The sequence below is a fragment of the Ambystoma mexicanum genome, chromosome 2q (assembly GCF_040938575.1).
Source record: "Ambystoma mexicanum isolate Mex_15411 chromosome 2q, UKY_AmexF1_1, whole genome shotgun sequence".
Lineage (NCBI taxonomy): Eukaryota > Metazoa > Chordata > Amphibia > Caudata > Ambystomatidae > Ambystoma > Ambystoma mexicanum.
In genome coordinates, this window is record NC_090924.1 from 1,250,641,193 (window position 1) to 1,250,663,012 (window position 21,820).

Sequence of the window (21,820 nt, forward strand, 5' to 3'; positions counted from 1 at the left end):
ACCGAGTTGGAGCATATTTTGGACCTCCTCCTTTATAGCTTTCCTGATTGACTCTGGCAAAAGGATAGGTATATAGCCTCACGGAATTAAGTGGGGTGGAAAGATGCAATAGACAAAGTCATGTCATAAAAGTTGATTTGCCAGCAGGCTTCTTCCTGCTCTGCTTTGAGGTCTTTGGGAATTAGTTCCGTCAGCATTGTGCTTTGATAAGTTGGTATGTGGGAGTAGGGAGGCAATCAATGAGGCTTAATTTGGCTTCTGCCAGGCTTTTAGAAACGTCACTTGATACACTCGACTGGTCTTATGTAAGTCTCCTTGATGTACTCTATTGTGACCACTGTGTACATGGGTGATTAATTACACACATAGCCCCTTGGCAGTAGCTTTGTTCTCTAAGCTGTGTAGTACTAGAAGCAACAGGTCACCAACCTTGAACCACCTCAGCTGTGCTCCCAAGTCATGAAAGTGTTTCTTCTTATCTTGACTGACCAACAACTCAGGTTGGGTCAGGCATCAGATGGTCCTCAGTCTCTCCTGCGTTACCTTGAAGGAACTTCTGGATGCACCACCCTGGTCTTTGCCTCTTTCCCAACCTACTTTCAAGTTTTCTAGGACAGCACAGACTTTACTTTTGCAAAACAACTCAAAAGGGGAGAAGCTTGCCAATGCCTAATGCCTATTATTTGTTCTGGTGCAAAACAGAGCTCAGAGTTTCCCTAGTTTCTTTCATCCTTTGCATCTTGTACTTATGGTGGCCCTGAATCATGCTGTTCCCATCTTCATCATGTATCCCGGCTTGCAACATTATGTGTTACTACAGACTTCTGCAATTGTATTCGCTCTCCACTCTTGCTTCTCCACTCTTTTTGACTGCGTACTGTCTGTTCTCTCCTCCTTTCCCTTCTCCCTTTTCCTATCCCCTCCCCTTACTTTCTTCTATGCACTTACTCTATCAGAATTGTCCTTGGACCTAATATGATAGCAACCTTGTCTGTTTCCTCCACCCTCCCATTACTGTTTTTTTTCCTCCCCACCACCACTCCAGCACTATCTGGAATGTCATCAGGCCTAGTATGATAGTCCGTTATTTTGTTCCTCCCCTCCCTTTCTGCACCCCTCTTCCTCACCTTTTGTTTTTCTCCGGCTCTACTAGAAATGTCGTCAGTCCTAGTACGGTAGTCGCCTGTCTGTTTCCATTTCCTTCCCACTCTCCCCGTCCCTTCCTTATCAATGTGTTAGCTCTTGCATTATCTGAAATGCTGTCAGGCCGAGTACGATAGTTAATTTCACATCCTTACTGTTCATGGCCTGTAAGAATGTGGTTGTATTTTCCCTTGTTCCCTCCTTTGCCTTGAAGTGCTTTGAAACACATTGTGTATAAGCGCTATATAAATAAACTATCATATCAAATCATATCCAATCATATCATATCATATCATTTCATATCATATTATATCTTCAGGCAACAGCTTTCAAAGAGGGTCATCTAAGTGTTAGGAATACACGCTGTGACTTATCCAGGGTACGGCTTCATACCAGGCAGCTCTGGCAGCCAAGGTGGATGCACAGTAAATGGCATCACTAGTCCATCGCAGAGGGGAATCAGTGAGGTCCTAACAAAGCCCACACTCACTGAAGCCTGGTCGACAGTTAAGCAAGCCAAACATGTGTAAGAGTCACACACTATCTGAGAGACTCACTCCAAGATGGCCGCAATGTCTGGACACGTAGCGACAACCAAGCGCTCCAGTCACCTGTGTTTTAGGCCATCTGAGCCAAAATCGAATCTAGATGATAGCATACCCAGGTCCAGCATGATAGAATTTTCTTTCTGCATTTTCCTAATACAAAATGTACTAAATGCTAGCACACTGTATTCTCCAGTCACCTGTGTTTTAGGCCATCTGAGCCCAAATCGAATCTAGATGATAGCATACCCAGGTCCAACATGCTAGAATTTTCTTTCTGCATTTTTATAGTACAAATGTACTGAATGCCAGCACACTGTATTCTCCAGTCACCTGTGTTTTAAGCCATCTGAGCCAAAATCGAATCTAGACGATAGCATACCCAGGTCCAGCATGTTACAATTTTCTTTCTGCATTTTTATAATACACAATGTACTGAATGATAGCACACTGTATTCTCCAGTCACTAGTGCTCCAGGCCCCTGCGTCAGAATTGAACCTAGATTCCAGCAAATAGCACCTCCAAGATATAGCACAGATACTTACCTGCTCTCCATTCTAAAACACCTAGACGCTAGCGCATAGCATGTTCCTGGCTTAGACAGAAAATGTCCCCTGCCTGCCTCACTAAAGTCGCTCAGATCCTTATACTTACTACCGTTATACTTAGCATGATGTCCCTTACTATCAAAACTAGCCCTCCTAAGGACAGAAAATTGAGACTCAGGTCTAGACTGCCTAGCATCTACGAACCTATAAGAAACCATCCTAACAATGTGAACAGACGCACCAATACCGAGCCAAAGAACTATCCTCGAATAGTCAAGCAGCTCACCCATACCTGCGCTCAAACCCCTACTAAGACTCACATAACTCAAGATACCTTATCACTAGAAACTCTTCAAACAACCAAACCTAACAGTTCTTTAACGCTAATAGGATCCCTCATCAACGCTAGATCAGTGGTATCCCATGCTTCAGAAATTGCAGACATCCTAAATAATGATAACCTGGACCTATTCGCCATATCTGAGACTTGGCGTCACGAGGCTGCAGGACCAACTCTAATGCTAGCAGTGCCCGATACTACCCAATCCTCAGAGCTGACCGGCCTAATGCCAGAGGTATTGGACTAGCCATCATCTTCAAATCAAGCCACCCCATTAGCCTCCTACTCATCCTGTGAAATACTTACAGCTAAAATGTCCCTTTCCAATAACTGCACGCTATCAATCCACTTGATATACAGACCCCCTGGGCCTTTAGGCACTTTTGAAGACGATCTAACTAGCCTCATAGCTAACAATACCAAAGACCACTCCCAAACCCTGGTGTTGGGAGATTTTAATCTCGGCTTCAATGATACTGACAACAAACATGCAGAGTCAGTTGCAGCCTTCCTAAATGACCACAGTCTTGATCAGAAAGTCCTCTCCCCTACCCATATCAAAGGAACAACCCTCGACTGGGTATCTGAGCTGAACTGTAACATCAGCATTACCGATATTACTCCTCAAACATGGACTGATCATTACTTATAAACCTTCTCCGCCACACTAGATCTCCTTAGCCCTAAGACTAACAACATGGTACCCCCTCTCCTGACCAGAAGTAAGAAGGATATAACTGCTGAAAACCTTATCTCTCTTCTCCTTCGAGCTATTTCTGGATCGGAAAGTAACAATCCCGACTCCTTAGTAAATACTTTTAATGATGCTATGATTAAAGCACATAGCATCGACCTACACCCAGCCCACTACACTTGGCCTATACTGAACCTTCTTCATCCATGCACTTCTCTGTACTCCAGGCAACTGAGCATGCATCATCACCTACTAGGCCATATATGTTACATAGATTTACGAGATTGAAGTATAAACTTGATGATATATCTGTCTTTATAGTTAAACATGCTAGAGTGCCCTGGATACCTCAAGATATGCCATGTACTTTTATATATTTTGCCTATGTGTTTTATATACTATTTCTAAATACTGTAATAAGCTTAAGATTTCTTATGTATACTGTTGCGCCCGGCTACCTAAGGGTTTGGCGCGCATTACCAGATAAATAAAAAAACAATAAAACAAACAAACATGAATGGTGCACATTTTTTGATAATCCCTCCAATGCATATTAATCTGATGATGTACTGTTCCACTAGGACAGCCCGAAGCAGGATTTGGAACCAGTGCCTATTCCCGTTGATCAGAAAGATCCCTATGTAGAAATGAAGGTTGGGAATAGGGAGCCTATTTTTCTAGTGGACACAGGTGCACATAAATGTTCGATCGACCAGCCAGCGGGTTCCAAATATACCACTGTCAGGGCACAGAAATGTTTCAGTAGGGTTCTCAGGTACACCAGTAATTAGTCCAGTTTCACAACCAGTACCAATCACACTAGGTACATTCACTGAATCTTGTCCATATCTTTTGACGACAAACTGTGTCGAAAATGTGTTGGGATTGAATCTATTGGATACATTGAAAGCAGTAATTTATTGTTCTCCTGATGGCGTGTACTTGACGATTTTGCCACAACAAATTCCTGTATCGCAATTTGTGTCTCTGCCATTACCGACTGAATTGAGTGAAATACCAACTCGTATATGGGCAGTAAATGATAATGATGCAGGATGTTTAAAAGTAGAACCAGTAAAAATGATTTGAAAGAAGGAATTACGTTACCACATATTCCGCAATACAAATTCTGAATTGAAGGTGAAAAAGCTTTGAAATGCATTGTGTCTGACTTAATTTCCAGAAATGTAATTGAGGATATTTCTGGTAGTATTTGCAGTAATCCGATTCTTCCAGTTTACAAGAAAGGAGGTAATGCAATCCCTTACCGTTTTATAATTGATTTACGCGCGGTCAACAAAATTGTTGCTCCACAATTTCCGCTGGTCCCCGATGTCACTACATTTTCAACTATGATCCCAGCTTCTGAATCACACTTGAGTGTCATTGATTTGAAAAATGCGATTTTTAGTATTCCCGTTCATCCAGAAACTAGATATTTCTTTAAATTTACATTAGGAGGGCGTTCATTCACATTCACACGTATTACACAGGGTTACACTGAAAGTCCAAGTATTTACAGTAGAGCATTAAAGTAACAGCTAGATATGCTTGAGTTACCGACAGGCAGCATATTATTGCAGTATATTGACAATCTGCTTGTAGCAGCAAATTCAGAAGACATTTGCAAAGAAAGTATGGTCTTACTATTGACACATTTAGCGGCACACGGTCAAAAGGCATCTTTGAAGAAATTCCAGTATTGTTGAGAGGAGGTGGCCTATTTGGGCTACCTCCAATCGAAGGCGGGAAGAAGATTGACACCAGAACGTATAGAATACATCTCTGATATGCCTACTCCAAATACGCAAGAGGAAGCTAGGGCTTTAATTGGCATGGCTTCATATTGTAGACAGTGGATTCCCAAATTCTCTATGATTGTGAAACCCATAGTGGCATTGACAAGGAAGAATGTTACCTTACTTTTGCCATGGAACATGGAGTGTCAAAAAGATTTTGACCTGCTCAGAGCTGCGTTATGCTCAGCTCCGGTTTTGGGCAGACCAAATTATGAGAAGTTTTTTATGTTGTTTGTACATGAAAGCGATGGATGTTCTTTGGCTGTTTTGACTCAGGAACACAGGGGCAGAAATAGACCATGCCGTTATTTCTCTTCCACGTTGGATCCTGTTGTATGTGCTTTGCCACGTTGCTTGCGAGCTGTTGCTGCTGCTGCCACATTAGTGAAACAAACCAAGGGGATGGTTTTAGGTCGCTCTTTAACCGTGATGGTACCCCATTCAGTAAACGTTCTTTTAAATAGAACGCAGATGCAACATTTCACATCTGCCCAACTAACAACGTATGAATTCATTCTATTTGCACCGCATATTCAAATTAAGATATGTTGCTCTTTGAAGCCAGCTGAGTTATTGCCCCCTCCAAGTAATAAAGGTAGTGAGAAACAATTATCACATAATTGCTTAATTATTACTGAGCAAGAGACAAAAGGAAGAATTGATTTAACTGATATACCCCTGAAAGAGCCAGATGGAGAACTGTTTTGTGATGGCTCCTGTTTTAAATTACCGAATGGCTTATCAACTGCTGCTTATGCCATTACTACACTGAAAACTATTGTAGAGAGCAAAATAATCCCACATAACTCAGCACAAGCTGCGGTAATAATAGCTTTAGCCAGAGCATGTGAAATTTCTGAAAACCTTAGTGTGAACATATACACTGAAAGTCAATACGCCTTTGGGGTGTCCACAACTTTGGCTGATTATGGGCTGACTTCACATGGAACTAAGATTGAACATGGCACTTTAATAGTGAGATTGTTGTCAGCACTTGCGCTTCCCAAGCGATTGGCAATAATGAACAGCAATGCACGTAAAAAGATAACGTGCAACGTAGGAAAGGGAAACGCATTTGCGAACAGAATCGCAAAACAAACTGCCACTGATTTGCACACAAAAATGTATGCTGAAACAACAGAGAGGGTGTCCTGCATGATAGAGGATGGAATTGAGACTGTTCAAGAAATACAAGCAGAAGACACTCCTGAGGAAATAAAACAATGGTCCGAGGGTCCAGCAGAATTAGATCCCGAGGGTTGTTGGGTTGACAAAGAAATCAGTAGATGGATGTTGCCGAATGCATATGTTATGGCAATGGTTACTATGTCCCATGGTCTAACACATATATGTGCGAATAAGATTTATCAGCACCTTGATTCTGTATGCCACAATGACAACATTATGAAAAATGCAGAGAGATTGGTTAAAAATTGCATGACTTGTTTACAACATAACATTGGAAAAGGAACAGTGACACCAGTAGGAAGTTTTGGTCCTCCCTCAATGCCTTTTGAGGTCATTCATGTTGACCTCATAGAAATGGAGGGATGCCACAACTTCAAATATGTCCTTGTAGTGGTCTGTGCATTTAGCAAATGGGTAGAGGCCTATCCCCTGAAAGATTGTTCAGCTATGTCAACAGCGAAATCCATGTTAAAGGAATATTTTCTGAGGTTTGGGCTACCTCGTGTCATATGGTCAGTCAATGGCCCACATTTTATAGTGGCCGTGATATTACAGATTTGTGCAGGCCTCCAAATTGATAAATTATTCCATTCAGCCAGACACCCTATGAGTGCCGTTCTTGTGGAACGGCAAAACGGTATCTTGAAAAATAAGCTGGCAAAGATATGTGCCGAAAGTAATTTTAAATGGCCCAATGCATTACCCCTAGCCTTATTGTCCATGTGCACGTCTGTGCAAGCAAGGACTGGTCTCTCCCCCTATGAGATAATCATGGGAAGACCAGCCAATGTATGGTATGTGTCACGTCCAAAAAGATTGAAGGATATAGAATATCCGCTAGTTACTGAATATTGTAAACAGTTGACTCAAATCTTGCGTTTGATTCATCAGTAGGTGCAGGAGGCTATTCCTGTCATATACACAGGCCCAGTTTATTGTCTGCAACAGGGGGAATGGGTCCTAGTGAAGAACTTTGAGAGAAAATCTTCACTTGCACTGCGGTGGAAGGGACCGTACCAGATACTACTGGCCACACAGACTGCAGTTCGAGTAAACAGTCGAAAGCACTGGATTCATGCAACGCACATGAAAAGAATTCTGTTTCCTTTACTACATGAGAAAGAGACCGATGATCCTGACTTCCAGAGTAAACCAGCCTTGATTGATCACATAGACATCGCAGAAATTCAGCCGGAACTACTTCCTGAGCCCGAGAAGGGACCTGGGTAGATTACAATGAAATTTGAAACATCAATGTTACCTCAACATTGTTCTGCTGCTGCCTCATCATCACCAATTGCATTGCCGATTGGTACTGTGTGTGCACCTGCTGCATACAAGGATAGTGCATTATTCATTGATCACACTGTACCTGGAGCTTTAAGGTACAATCTGCATCCACGAATTTGGAAGTAATTGTAAACAGCCTTTGTTTCTGGCTCACGAACAGAGGCCTACGGAAAGGGAACACATGAGCTGTATCGGATGAGAGCTATGACATGCGATTTCCCGGTACTATCATTGAAAGTGAAGTGCTTTGCAACCTAGCATGAACAAGCAGGGGCAAAGGTACTGACACTATGAGAAATTGATATTGATACTTGCTCCTGCCTTTAGGAGCCTTTGAGGTAAACCCCAGCTTGCTGCCATCTTAAGCAGGCTGAACTGAACTTGCTTGAACTCTGTTCATTAAAACGTGTGTTGCTGTGGGAGACTTTTTTTGCCGGAAACTGAGAAACTTTTGAAATAAGCCCTTATAGATCATGCCTGTATTCGCTCTTGCTGCCGCCTGTGCTGATGAAGACATTAATAGAACTATAGACATTGACATTGAATCTGCTTCGAGAAAGACTTGGTCCACGAAGACTAAACTGCTCCTGGTTATCATATCTATCTGTAAAGTATCTACACTAATCCCAATGTTTTGGTAGTTAGAATGTATACAACCCATGAACACCCTATTGCCCACTGTCAATGCTCCCACTATGAAGACCCCAGCTCATGTGCTTTCTTACACTCTTCCTCCATGAGCTATTAAAAACAGAAAAAGTTATGATATCAATACTCCATTACTGATTATGAATATGACACATGCTATCCTAAATCATGGGAAAAGAGGAATAGGTTGGTATATACATCCTCTACCGCTCAGTACTGCCTGTTATGCATCATTAAGAGCTCTATTCTTTGAGAGACGGAATCATAGTGTCACTGGAAACTTTGATGAAACAAACATAAATACATTCGGAAGATTGGTATTGACACCTTTGGGTTGTTCTCTGTTTACAAATAGAAGCAAAATGAACACTGTATCGACCAGTCCCATTGATAAACTCTCTAGGCCTTACCAGTCCCTAATTACTTTCAAAATGGCTCCGTTTGGAAACAAAGATACCATACCTCCCTCCTATACTATTAACCATAGTCCACATTCTGTTTGTGGAAAAAATGTATGAATACTGCAGTACTTGAGCACAAAGAGAAACCATTATATATATGTGCTTCTGTCTATTTCGTGTGCGGGGACCAAGCTTATCCATGGTTACCTAGAAACTGGGAAGGTACCTGTTATTTAGGGATACTTTTACCTGGTGTATTTCACGCCGCAATCTCTGAAATAGCAAAAATATCCAGATCCCGGCCACAACGAGATGATACTGCTGGGAACATTTTTGGGGACTTAGCTAAATCCTTTATACCTTTTTGGGGACAGGCAATAAACTCATGGAATATTAGAAAACTGTCCAGGGTGTTAGAAAAAACAATTAATGGAACCACTGACATACTGTACAACATGACACTGGAACAAAAAGCAATCAGGCTAGTTGCACTTCAGAATAGAATGGTTCTTGATGTTATTTTGGTTGATCATGGAGGTGTATGCAAATTAGTGGGAACAGGGTGTTGTGTTTAATTAAGTGACTCCTCCCCTACAATATGTTAAGCAATTAAGACATTACACATTCTAAGTTCTGAAATCCATGTTCCCACAGGTGGCAGGAATCTAAATTTGAGTACATGGTTCTGGGAACTGTTATGATCCTGGGGATGGAAACTAATTGCAATTTGGGTTATGACATTTAGGGGCCGATTCATGGAACAAACGTGCGCCGAAAATCTTCGCGCAAGCAGGCGCAAGCAGGCGCAAGCGGAAAAAAACAGGCGCACGCGCACGCGTGCGATTCATGGAAGTCCCTGCGCGTGTTTACCTCGGGATGTGCGCCAAACCCGTGCATGGCGCACACGTCACTGCAACATCCCAAAAGACGTGCGCGACGCGCACAGTGAAAGCGCACAACCTCGGCGCATAAACCAGAAAGTGGGCGGAACACGGGGCGTAATGCGCGGAATGGGGAACAACTCGCGAAAACAAGGGCGTAACTGGGGATGTACTGCAGGGAAGCAGACGGAACGCCCATACGCACCCGAACCACACGTATTCATGGAATCGAATAGGGCAAAGCCACGCACAGCGAAAGACACGCACAAGCCGATACACGTCCGCCACACGAAGGCAGGCGGTAGCGTCCCTGCGCATTACAAAAGTGGCAACATACAGCAATTGTGCGAGCCGGGCACATGTATTTCGGGGTTGCGCGGGAAGTTACACACGCGATTGAGCGGGGTACGTGTATTCCGGGGGTTCGCGGGAAGTTAAACACGCGATCTGGCCTGGGGGAGCGGGCTACGTGTATTACAGGGGTTCGCGTGAAGTTTTCCACGCGATCGGGCCTGGGGGAGCGGGCTACGTGTATTACAGGGGTTCGCGTGAAGTTTTTCACGCGATCGGGCCTGGGGGAGCGGGCTACGTGTATTTCAGGGGTTCGCGTGAACTTTCTCACGCAATCTGGCCTGGGGGAGCGGGCTACGTGTATTTCAGGGGTTCGCGTGAAGTTTCTCACGCGATCGGGCCTGGGGGAGCAGGCTACGTGTATTTCAGGGGTTCGCGTGAAGTTTCTCACGCGATCTGGCCTGGGGGAGCGGGCTACGTGTATTTCAGGGGTTCGCGTGAACTTTCTCACGCGATCTGGCCTGGGGGAGCGGGCTACGTGTATTTCAGGGGTTCGCGTGAAGTTTCTCACGCGATCGGGCCTGGGGGAGTGCTACGTGTATTTCAGGGGTTCGCGTGAAGTTTCTCACGCGATCTGGCCTGGGGGAGCGGGCTACGTGTATTTCAGGGGTTCGCGTGAAGTTTCTCACGCGATCGGGCCTGGGGGAGTGGGCTACGTGTATTTCAGGGGTTCGCGTGAAGTTTCTCACGCGATCTGGCCTGGGGGAGCGGGCTACGTGTATTTCAGGGGTTCGCGTGAAGTTTCTCACGCGATCGGGCCTGGGGGAGCGGGCTACGTGTATTTCAGGGGTTTGCGTGAACTTTCTCACGCGATCTGGCCTGGGGGAGCGGGCTACGTGTATTTCAGGGGTTCGCGTGAAGTTTCTCATGCGATCGGGCCTGGGGGAGCGGGGTACCACTCACCGTCTGCCTTGCGTGTAGAAGAACGCGTAGCCAACACCCGCTGTGAAGTAATAGCGTGAACCCCAACGGATGGAAAACACACGCACCGCACGAAAAGCACGTACAGAACATAAAGGCACGCGGGATCACCAAGCCCTGCCAGGGCAACGCCCGTGCGTAAAACGTCACAGACGCGCTTACGCTGTAAGGGCCTTTGGTCCAATGAAATCGCGTACGCGTGCTGACGCGCTTACGCGCTAAGGGCCTTTCCTCGATTTTCATGCTGACGTGCAGGATTTTCACGTGCCAAATCACTCCATATCAAGCTGGCCACGCGAAAACACACGGAAGACCGCGCTCCTGCCCAGAAGGCCGAATTACTGCCCCCCAGTGCCCCGAGCAGCCTCCCACGTGCCATCTGCTGCTGCCTGCCTGCCTGCTGCCACCGTGCCCTGCCATTTGGTGCCTGCACATCAGCCATCTGCAGGTGTCCAGTTGCTGTGTCCACCCCTGCTGGAACAGAAGACTCCCGACTCGGATAACATCGCTCCACAGCCCAGCCCCAGGACCCAGTTGCCCACCCACTCCTGCCCCTGGGGTTGCCATGTCGGGCACATCAACATCTGGCACCAGTGGCAACCCCCGGCCAGAGGGGCAGAGGGGCACCAGCTTCACTGCCACCGAAGTTGGTGTCCTGGTGGAGCAAGTCCTGGGGCAGTATGATGCCCTCTTCGGATCGTCCCGCGCCAACAAGGAAGGACGGGAGAGGATCTGGGCCGACTGTGTGGTTGCCATCAACGCGGAGGGGGTGGCAACCCGCACCATCCAGAAGGTCAAGAAGCGCTGGGAAGACTTGAGGTCCAGGACCCTCATAAAGGCCCGGCGCCTCGTGGAGGGGGGCCGAGGCTGCATGAGTTCCATCCAGATGAGGGTCCTGGAACGCGTACACCCAGCGCTCCACGCCCAAGTCCTTGAGAGGGAGACCCGTCTGGAGTTGAGCGGTAAGTGGCCAAGCATTGCTGTGTGAGACAGGGCATGTTGCAGTGTGCTGGTTGTCTGATACCTGCCTGAATGTGTGACATAGGCCATGTACGCATGTATGTGTGCAGGGACATCATGGTAATGCATGTGCGATCAGCAATGTGTGAACCGCACGGTTGTTGCATGTGTTTAAATGCGACATGGGGAGCCCTATGCAGATTGTACACATGAGAGCATGGCAGTCTCTGTTCCTGGACATGGGTGGGGGTGAGGGATGGGTGCTGATGCCAGGTACATATATGGTATCCATGTCTGTGTGCCTGACCTGCGTTTCTGTGACTTGTGAATGCCATGGATGCATGACACATGTCTGTGACAATGTACAGATTCACTGATGCAGCCTAGTCATCCTTGTATCCACTGTGATTGGGGTGTACGGGGCCAGATGGATGTGACTGAGGTGAAGTGTGTGCATGTGATAGGCATGACCCATGATGCATATGAGTAGCATTACATTGTATGTTTCGAGAGTCAATTGGACATGTATGGAAGTGTGTGTTTTGCCTGGACTGACACATGTGGGGGGACATGATGGAAGTGTACTTTGACAGTGGCACTCATCTGCTATTGCTTCCTGTCTAGGGGACCATTGTACAGTACCCTGATGCTTGTGTTCTATGTCTCCCTCTACGCAGCGGCTAGTGAAGAAGAGGGCGGAGACAGCGCTGTGGAGCAAGGCGGCGGGGATGCCCCCACGGCTGCAGCGGAAGGAGTGGGTGAGCCCCCACAGGGGCCTGCTACGGCGGAAGACGGTGAGGAGCCATCCAGGTTGGTGGTTTCCACAGAGGAGGAGGAGGCCGCCACTGAGGCGCACATGGGGCCTGGTGGGGGCATCCCTGCTGGTGCAAGTGATGCAGTCCAGGGGCAGGGGCAGGAGGCAGCACAGGTCACCGTGGAGGGGCCTGTGCATGTCGCTGTCCCTGACCCTGTGGGTGCACCACCATGCACCAGCAGGGATGCCCCGTCCCAGGCCCGTCCGCAGGTAGAGGGGATGTCCATGTCATCTGACTCCCCTCCACCTGCGGACGAGGGGACCCCTTTCCGTATGGAGAAGGTCCTGATTGGGGTTGTGATGCGCATGGCTGTGATTCGTGATGCCGTGTGTGCTTCCCAGGAGGTGCACGCACGTCATCACGAAGAGCACCGTGCCAACGTGGCCCAATTGGGATCGTCCATGTTCGGGGGTTTCCTGCATGTGTCGGCCAATCTGGCGGCCCTCTCCTCCTCTGTGGAGACTATACGCCAGTCGTTCTCCTTGCCGTCTGCCGGCCCAGATGCCACCAGGGCCCCCTGTGGACCTGCCCTGACCAATGCAGCCAGCTCGGTGGGGATCCCATCCCTGCCACAGTCGGGAGTCAGAGGTCCAGCAGGGGTGGACACACCGACAACTGGACCCCAGCAGATGGAGGATGTGACGGCATCATCGGGCAGGGCACGTGCACGACGGCGTCGGTGGTTTCCATCAGCCTGGATGCCGTCGTGCTGGCACAGGCAGTTGTGTCGGAGGCAGCAGCATGCTCAACGTGGGAGGCATCATGGCTCGGGGCCATCAACATCAGGGGTGCAGGCATCGGCCGGAGGGCAGGAGAACCCTGGAATGGGAGTGGCTTCCGTGTGGGAGCGTTTGTGCCAGCAGATAGGTGCGGAGCGGCAGCGGGCAGAGGAGGAATGGCTCACAATGGTCAGGGCGGAGGACTCCATGCGGAGGGCGCTGAGGCGGGCTGAGTGCCTCGAGGGTCTTCGCAGGGAGTTGGAGCTGGACACTGCATTATCCCTGTGGGACCTCGGGGCCAGGGAACATGCCCGCCTCCAAGCCATTGAACGGGAGTTCGATGATGCCCTGGCCCATGACAACAACCAGTGAGCCGTCGGACTAGCCCGCTGCCTTTGTATATAGTTATATAGTTAGTGGTAGGTTTCCTTTAAATTGTTATTTTTTTATTTGGTTGCGATTGGACATTGCGCCACTTTTTTGTATATAGTTTAGTTTTTAGTTAGTTGACATAGTTAGGTTTCATTTGGTTGGGCTCATGGACCCGGGATTGTCTTGTAAATAGTTCTTCTATGGATTTTTTGATTTTTTGGATTTTTTTCATGGACATTCATCTTCTTTTTGTTGTTTTGCTTTGTGGTTTTTCTCATTTCATTTCCATTCTAGTTGATCTACAATACATTTTTATTTTCATCCTTCAATGTGTCGTATCATCTCATTACTTTCATGCATGTCATGTTGGGTGTTTTAACATTCACTTGCAGCCATTGTGTGTGACAGACGTGTTCATTTGCATTATTTACATTGGGTGTGTAACATGTAATTGCCTTTGATATGTGGGTGGATGTGATAGTTGGTTGGGCCTTTTGGCAGGGCAGGATGGCCATTACGGACATGATTGGGGATTGTTGGGACCCAGGTGCAGGGGGGCATGGATGGGACATGGGCGAGGGCCTGGTGGAGGGTGCCCCGCAATGCTGGGGGGTGGGGGTGGTGGGGGACATGAGTTGGACATGGGTGGGGGCCTGCTGGCAGGTGCCCCACAGTGCTGGGGGGTGGGGGTGGTGGGGGACATGAGTTGGACATGGGTGGGGGCCTGCTGGCAGGTGCCCCACAGTGCTGGGGGGTGGGGGTGCAAGGGGAAATGAGTTGGACATGGGTCGGGGTCTGCTGGCAGGTGCCCCACAGTGCTGGGGGGTGGGGGTGGTGGGGGACATGAGTTGGACATGGGTGGGGGCCTGCTGGCAGGTGCCCCACAGTGCTGGGGGGTGGGGGTGCAAGGGGACATGAGTTGGTGTTCATTAGTTCAAGGAGACATGTGCCTTTGCTGGGGGGCATGCCCATGTTGGGTGGGCTGCCTGCGGGACATGACCAGGGATGCAGGGTAGTCCCCTGTGGTGTGGGCTGCCTGCAGGGTCCGTGGAGGGTGTACAGGGAACACCTGGGAGGACCCACACTGTCAAATCACATGTAGGACTCCCCGGCACCCCTGAAATACACGTACCCTGCTGAAAACGCGTGTAAAACTTTCCGCGCACCCCTGGTATACACGCACACGCTCCCCCAGGCCATTCACGTGCGGAACTTCCCGCGCACCCCTGGAATACACGCGCCCAGGCCAATCGCGTGTGGAACTTCACGCGCACCCCGAAATACAAGTACCCTGCTGATATTGCGTGTGGAACTTCCTGCGCACCCCTGAAATACACGCGCCCAGGCCAATCGCGTGTTGAACTTCCCGCGCACCCCTGAAATACACGCGCCCAGGCCAATCGCGTGTGGAACTTCCCGCGCACCCCTGAAATACACGCGCCCAGGCCATTCGCGTGTGGAACTTCCCGCGCACCCCTGGAATACATGCGCCCAGGCTATTCGCGTGTGGAACTTCCCGCGCACCCCTGAAATACACGCGCCCAGGCTATTCGCGTGTGGAACTTCCCGCGCACCCCTGAAATACACGCGCCCAGGCCATTCGCGTGTGGAACTTCCCGCGCACCACTGGAATACACGCGCCCAGGCCATTCGCGTGTGGGACTTCACGCGCACCCCTGGAATACACGCGCCCAGGCTATTCGCGTGTGGAACTTCCCGCGCACCCCTGAAATACACGCGCCCAGGCTATTCGCGTGTGGAACTTCCCACGCACCCCTGAAATACACGCGCCCAGGCCATTCGCGTGTGGAACTTCCCGCGCACCCCTGAAATACACGCACCCAGGCCATTCGCGTGTGGAACTTCCCGCGCACCCCTGGAATACACGCGCCCAGGCTATTCGCGTGTGGAACTTCCCGCGCACCCCTGAAATACACGCGCCCAGGCTATTCGCGTGTGGAACTTCCCGCGCACCCCTGAAATACACGCGCCCAGGCCATTCGCGTGTGGAACTTCCCGCGCACCCCTGGAATACACGCGCCCAGGCTATTCGCGTGTGGAACTTCCCGCGCACCCCTGAAATACACGCGCCCAGGCTATTCGCGTGTGGATCTTCACGCGCACCCTGAAATACACGTACCCTGCTGATATCGCGTGTGGAACTTCACGCGCACCCCGAAATACACATACCCTGATGGAATCGCGTGTGGAACTTCCCGCGCACCCCTGAAATACACGCGCCCAGGCCATTCGCGTGTGGAACTTCCCGCGCACCCCTGAAATACACGCGCCCAGGCTATTCGCGTGTGGAACTTCCCGCGCACCCCTGGAATACACGCGCCCAGGCTATTCGCGTGTGGAACTTCCCGCACACCCCTGAAATACACGCGCCCAGGCTATTCACGTGTGGAACTTCCCGCGCACCCCTGAAATACACGCGCCCAGGCCATTCGCGTGTGGAACTTCCCGCGCACCCCTGAAATACACGCGCCCAGGCTATTTGCGTGTGGATCTTCACGCGCACCCTGAAATACACGTACCCTGCTGATATCGCGTGTGGAACTTCACGCGCACCCCGAAATACACGTACCCTGATGGAATCGCGTGAGGTACTTCCCGCGCACCCCAGTGATACATGTAGCCCGCTTGCTGTGCTGGTACAGGGTTAGCGCAGCCCTTTGCGCTGGATTCGGTATGTTGATGGCTTTTCCCTGCGCGGGAGGCGTTCTTGGGGGCGTAACTGGCGCTGCTGCAGGGTCGCTGCGCCACTGTGCGCCACGGCTGGTTTTGGTGGCTGGAATCCATGAATACGCTGTGCGCGGAAATGGATTTCAGCGCACGCGGCTGGCGCAGGGATTCGCACGCGCACACTGTGCGCCAGCCGCGTGCGCCACTTGTGCCCTGAATTCTATGAATTACCCCCTTAGTATCCTCATATTCTGCTGTTGTTTCATACAATGTTTGCCAGCCATTTGCTCTATGATTACAAATAAATGTTTGCAGATAATTTGTACAAAGATTGTGAAGCTCACATCTCATATGATAAATGGTGATCTCAAACATGAAAATGAAATAATCAAAGAGTGTATGGCAATCAATATCTCTGATAATGATTATGATAGCGACATGTGTAGTTCGGAAAGTGACACTTGGTCTGATGTGGACACAAGGTCCGGATGATGATGATATTGGCTTAAGCCCAAAAGGAGGGTTTGTGAAACTGTAAATGTAATTGCATAGCCCGAATAGTATGAATAGTATGAATAGTATGTTGGCCAGAAGCAAAACGCATCATGTGACAAACCATGAAACCTGAATGTGACCAATGGGAGTCCATTCTGTAATGCCATTTTCTTTTCTGCAACACTTTGCAAACATATTTTGTGTTTCAGACCTACACACGGTGCATGGCCATAGCTTGAACTTTGAATGCTAATATAGACAGGAATGTGAAACCCTGCAGAAATACATTGTTTTCGTATACGGTAAAGCCTTGCAGCTGTACAAAGCCGCAGCTAATCAGAAGCCCAGATGCCAGCCTGTCTTGCAAGCACTGTTGTAAAAGGCAGTTAAATGAGAATTATATGCAACTAACAGTGCTCCTTGACGGAAGATGGTATTTCTCTGCTTCAGAACTGTCTGACCCTTAGCCCATGAGCGCAGCGAACAGATAACGTTGGTTGGAATGTCTTCCTGCTAGAACATGATATCTTTCCTTGTGCCAATGCCCCGTGTTCCCCATAACAGAAAACTGTTTCTGCAGCCTCGGCTAGAAATACTAAGGGTTAGACTGAATGATTAGACTAAATGACATTACGTGCAAAACTGTGAATTACCGAACCCTAGCTTGTATGTCACGTATAAGGGCAGACCGAATAATACTGTAGAATTATGATGTATTATGTATATATATATGACTGCTTTACCGCAGATCGGTCTCTCTCCTCTCACGGTGTCTGAGGCGTTGAGACCCAGTCGGCCTACTGAGATACTCTGAAAATAAACCAGACCTGTTTGGGAAACGAACCTCACGACTGGCGTGTTATTATTATATGGTATTGTGCCTTTATTTCACATATGGTCTTACACTTACACACCTGGTCAAGTATGTGCATGAAATCAGTCTAAGTTTGGGTAGAGTTATCTTGCATATCTTTGCTCAAGAGTTCATTCATTTTCTTAATGGCATGTATTGACCAACGAATTTTAGTTCTGCCATAAATTTCCAATTGGTGGATATATACGCCACTTTTAAAAAAAATGATAATACATTAATCACAGTGTCATAAGGATATCATGGTCACTGGTCGGAGCTGGCAGCACTCTGAAGTCAATTACTGTGGCTAGGGCTTTTTCCAATGCAAATACATAGTCCAGAGTTGCACCTAACTGATTTCTGGACCAGGTATAATGTTGTGGTGTATCTTTCGCCAATGAACCATTTAGTATTTTAAAGTTTCTAGATTTTATAAGGGCCAGCCATAGCTTTGCTCTATTTGCCAATTATTTTTTTACTATGCCTATACACTTCAGGTTTAGGTCACCCGCTATAAGAGTTATGTGTGTTTCCTTCTAATGCCATTAAGTGGAGCATCTCAGCAACTAATTCCCAAAAATATTTACCGTTCAACATTGCCAGATTCTTAAATAAGTTCAGAATCTCTATTTGTGATATGTCAGCATTGTCATGATCCCAGAATACTATCTTTGTCAGTTGCACACACGGATGGGGAGAGGCCCATGTGTATAAATTGCCATTCATGTCTAATTTGACCGCAGTTAACAATCCAGCCTACGGCCTGCCCTTTCCATGATAGACGGCTGGTACCCAAGTGACTTCATAACCTGGCAAAATAGGTTCTTTCAACAGCCAAGTTTCTTCTTATGCAATAATTTTAACATTTGCCAACTTGGTGGCATTACCAGCATTTCACAAGTGCCTGTGACTCCGAGTTTTCTAACACACCATCTTAATGGTGGTTATAGAGTCTTGTCTTCGGCATTAGTACATATTTTCATAGGGAAATTCATCTCTTGCCTTTTTCAGCCACGTCCAGTTTGACTGGTTCTCTTCTTCATATTCTCATTTAAAATGTACAGTTCTAGCTATCCTACTAGAATCTTCTGTACAATTTATGTGAATATTGTCTAGTTTGTATTTTTTTTATGGAGAAGAATATGTATACATCTCGTTCTGAGGCAACGATTGTTGAGCCAGCTCCACATGAAAGCCTACTTCGCTCAATGTGTGTCTTGCTTTCCATATTAGATATTTAATGAACATTGAGGGTGTAGTTAGAATAACTGTGTCCAGATTACTAGATTTTTGAAATCACACATTTCCAATAATGCATGATCTTATACATTGCAAGTTTGGAAATGAAAGGTGGTCATTAATGTAGTTTGATTTGGAAATGGGTCATTGGGATGGCAATTTAACATATTCACTCACAATAGGCCTCACATTTTTAACTGAGCGGATCGCATGCCTTTTTCAGTATCAGAGCATTTTGCAATTGGTTTATTTTTTTTTACCGTAAACATTCTTTTGTATTTTTCCTCTATTGTAAGGACTGTCTCTCATTCTATTCCGATGGGATGTTAATTTGCAGATCATCTAATGTATAGGGAGTCTTATGAGTTCTAACCTCTTCGGAGTCCTGTGTCCGACCATTCTCAAGCTCAATGTCTATATGGTCTGGTGGCATTGGGTATGTAGATATATTCATTAGCGCTTCCTCATCGACCTCTGAACGCATGGACACATCACTCTTATTATGGCCATTACATTGTTTAGTCGAGGGGGCTTAGAGTTCTAAGGATTCTCTTTTCAAGTTACTAGAGTTTTTGTCTTTTTTGTGTGAATTATGGCCTGTAATGGTCAATTGGGCAATTAATTTCTTTGCATGATTTGTTTTCCTTTTTTTGCCATATTTTGTTTTTTTGATTTTTTTTGAAGTTCGCATTTTAGTAAGCCTAGTCTTCCTTTTATGTGTTTTATGAGTCCTAAAGACTTCATAAAGCGGTTCCTCGCGTTTTTCTGTGCATTTTTCAGGAGAGGGGAGTGTCGCTATCATACAGGCCTCCATCTCATGAAAAGACAGCTCCATGACAGGGCATTGGGCATGTTCTTGGGTTAAAGCCTGAGCCGACAACATATGTGAGTCATTTATAACAACCAAAGATTGCTCAGCTTCACCAATTTGCAAAGCCAACCCTTTCGACTTCCCTTATGATAAGCAGCCTTCATGACCAAGTCACTTCTCTATTTGAGGCTGCCATTCTCAGTAGACCCCATCCCCAGCACATGAGAGCACACGTTAGGCTCCACCTTATCTCTCACACCCATTCACATCAGACCACTGAGCTCTCTAATGCAGGAGTTCAAGCAGCTCATCAAGTGTACATTCCTCTACCACTCCCACCTCATGTTCAAGCTGATTTTCAATGGACTGCACAACCAGAAATAAATGAGTGCATTTTAATTGAGACTGTCTCTCTTGTCTGTTTTTTTCCCACGCAGGTTCATTGGTAGAGCAATGTCTACTCTGTGCCAGCCACTCCACGGAAGCTTTATTTTATCAGCCCTGTGGGTATAACCATATGTACATATAATGTATTTATTTATTTATTCAGATTTGTAGAGCGCATGCCAGCCCGGGGGCATCGTGGCGCTTGTTACAGACAGTATCTTGGTTACATAGGATACAGTAATTACATACAATACAGAATTTACAATAGACATGTATACATTAATGATGCAGTATATTTACAGGATTTCTGAGAGTTTCCTACTTATTTTGCAAGGACCGAGGTTTTCAGTTTCCTGCGAAAAATAGGGAGTGAGTTTTCCGCTCTAATGTCTGCAGGGAGAGCGTTCCATGTCTTGGCTGCAATGTAGGGGAAACTTAAACCTCCGGCTTTGGCTTTTCTAATGCATGGGTTGCAGATTAGGTTGGAGTATTGTGTCCTGGTGGGACGGGAGGAGGAGGGTTTGAGGATGGTTTCAGATAGATAGGACGGGGCCGAGAGAGAGAGGCATTTATGAGTGAGGGTGAGGATTTTGAGAGTGATCCGTAATTTGACCGGGAGCCATTGGGCTGAGTGCCTGGCTTGGGTGATATGCTCTCTTCTTGGGATGCTAAGAGCGGCCCAGAGAGCATTGTTCTGCGTGACCTGTAGTCTGTTTATGTTTTTGACTGATGTGCCTGCTAGGAGTGCATTGCAGTAGTCCAACTTGGCTCCAATGGTTGCCCTCGCTATAGAGAGGCAGTTGGGTTTAGAGAGGTAGGGTTTGATGGCGTTTATGAGTTTGGTGGTGTGTGCAGATGCGGAAGTGATAGCGCTGACTTGTCTAGTCATAGATAGTGAAGAGCCAAGGTATACTCCCAGTGTATTTACAGCTGTGGATACAGGGATAATGGAGTTGTCAATGGAGAAGTTGGCGTACAGTTTGTCAAGTTTGTCTAGGGTGTTCTGCTAACCTAATATCATGATTTCAGTTTTGTCACCATTGAGGCAGAGGCCATTAACTGCCATCCATGCCTTGATGACGGAGTAGATTGTGTGGAGTTCCTTGGCATCTTCGTTGTATGATCCTGTGAGTGGTAGGGGTACTTGTGTGTCGTCCGCGTAGTTCGTGTATGTGATGCTGTATGAGTCAAGTTTGTCAAAGAGGGGCTTGGTGAACAAGTTATAGAGTGTGGGTGCAGTGCAGGATCCTTGAGGGACCCCGCAGTGGATTGTCATGGGTGTGGTGTTGGCGATGTCCGAGAAGACTTTCATGGCTCTACCCTCTAGGAAGGAAGTGATCCAGAGGGCTGCTTCTTTGGAGAAGTTGGCTGAGTGTGTGAGATGTGAAGTGAGAGTCTTGTGATCAACCAGATCGAAGGTGGCTGAGAGATCTAAAAGGAGCAGGAGAGCAGGCTTGCTTTTGTCCATGATTTGGGAGATCTGACTCTTCAGATCTACTAGGGCTGTTTCTGTGCCATGTCCTTTCCGGAAGCCTGACTGCCTAGTTCTGAGGATGGAGTGAGTTTCCAGAAAATGTTGGATTTGGCAGTGTGCGGCTTTGTCCAGTAGTTTCAGCAGGAATGGCACTGTGGTTATTAGTCTGTAGTTGTTAGGTTGTAGGGGGTCGAGAGTAGGTATTTTAGGAGAGGCCGGACCCAAGCCTCTTTGAGGTTGGCTGGGATGATGCCTGT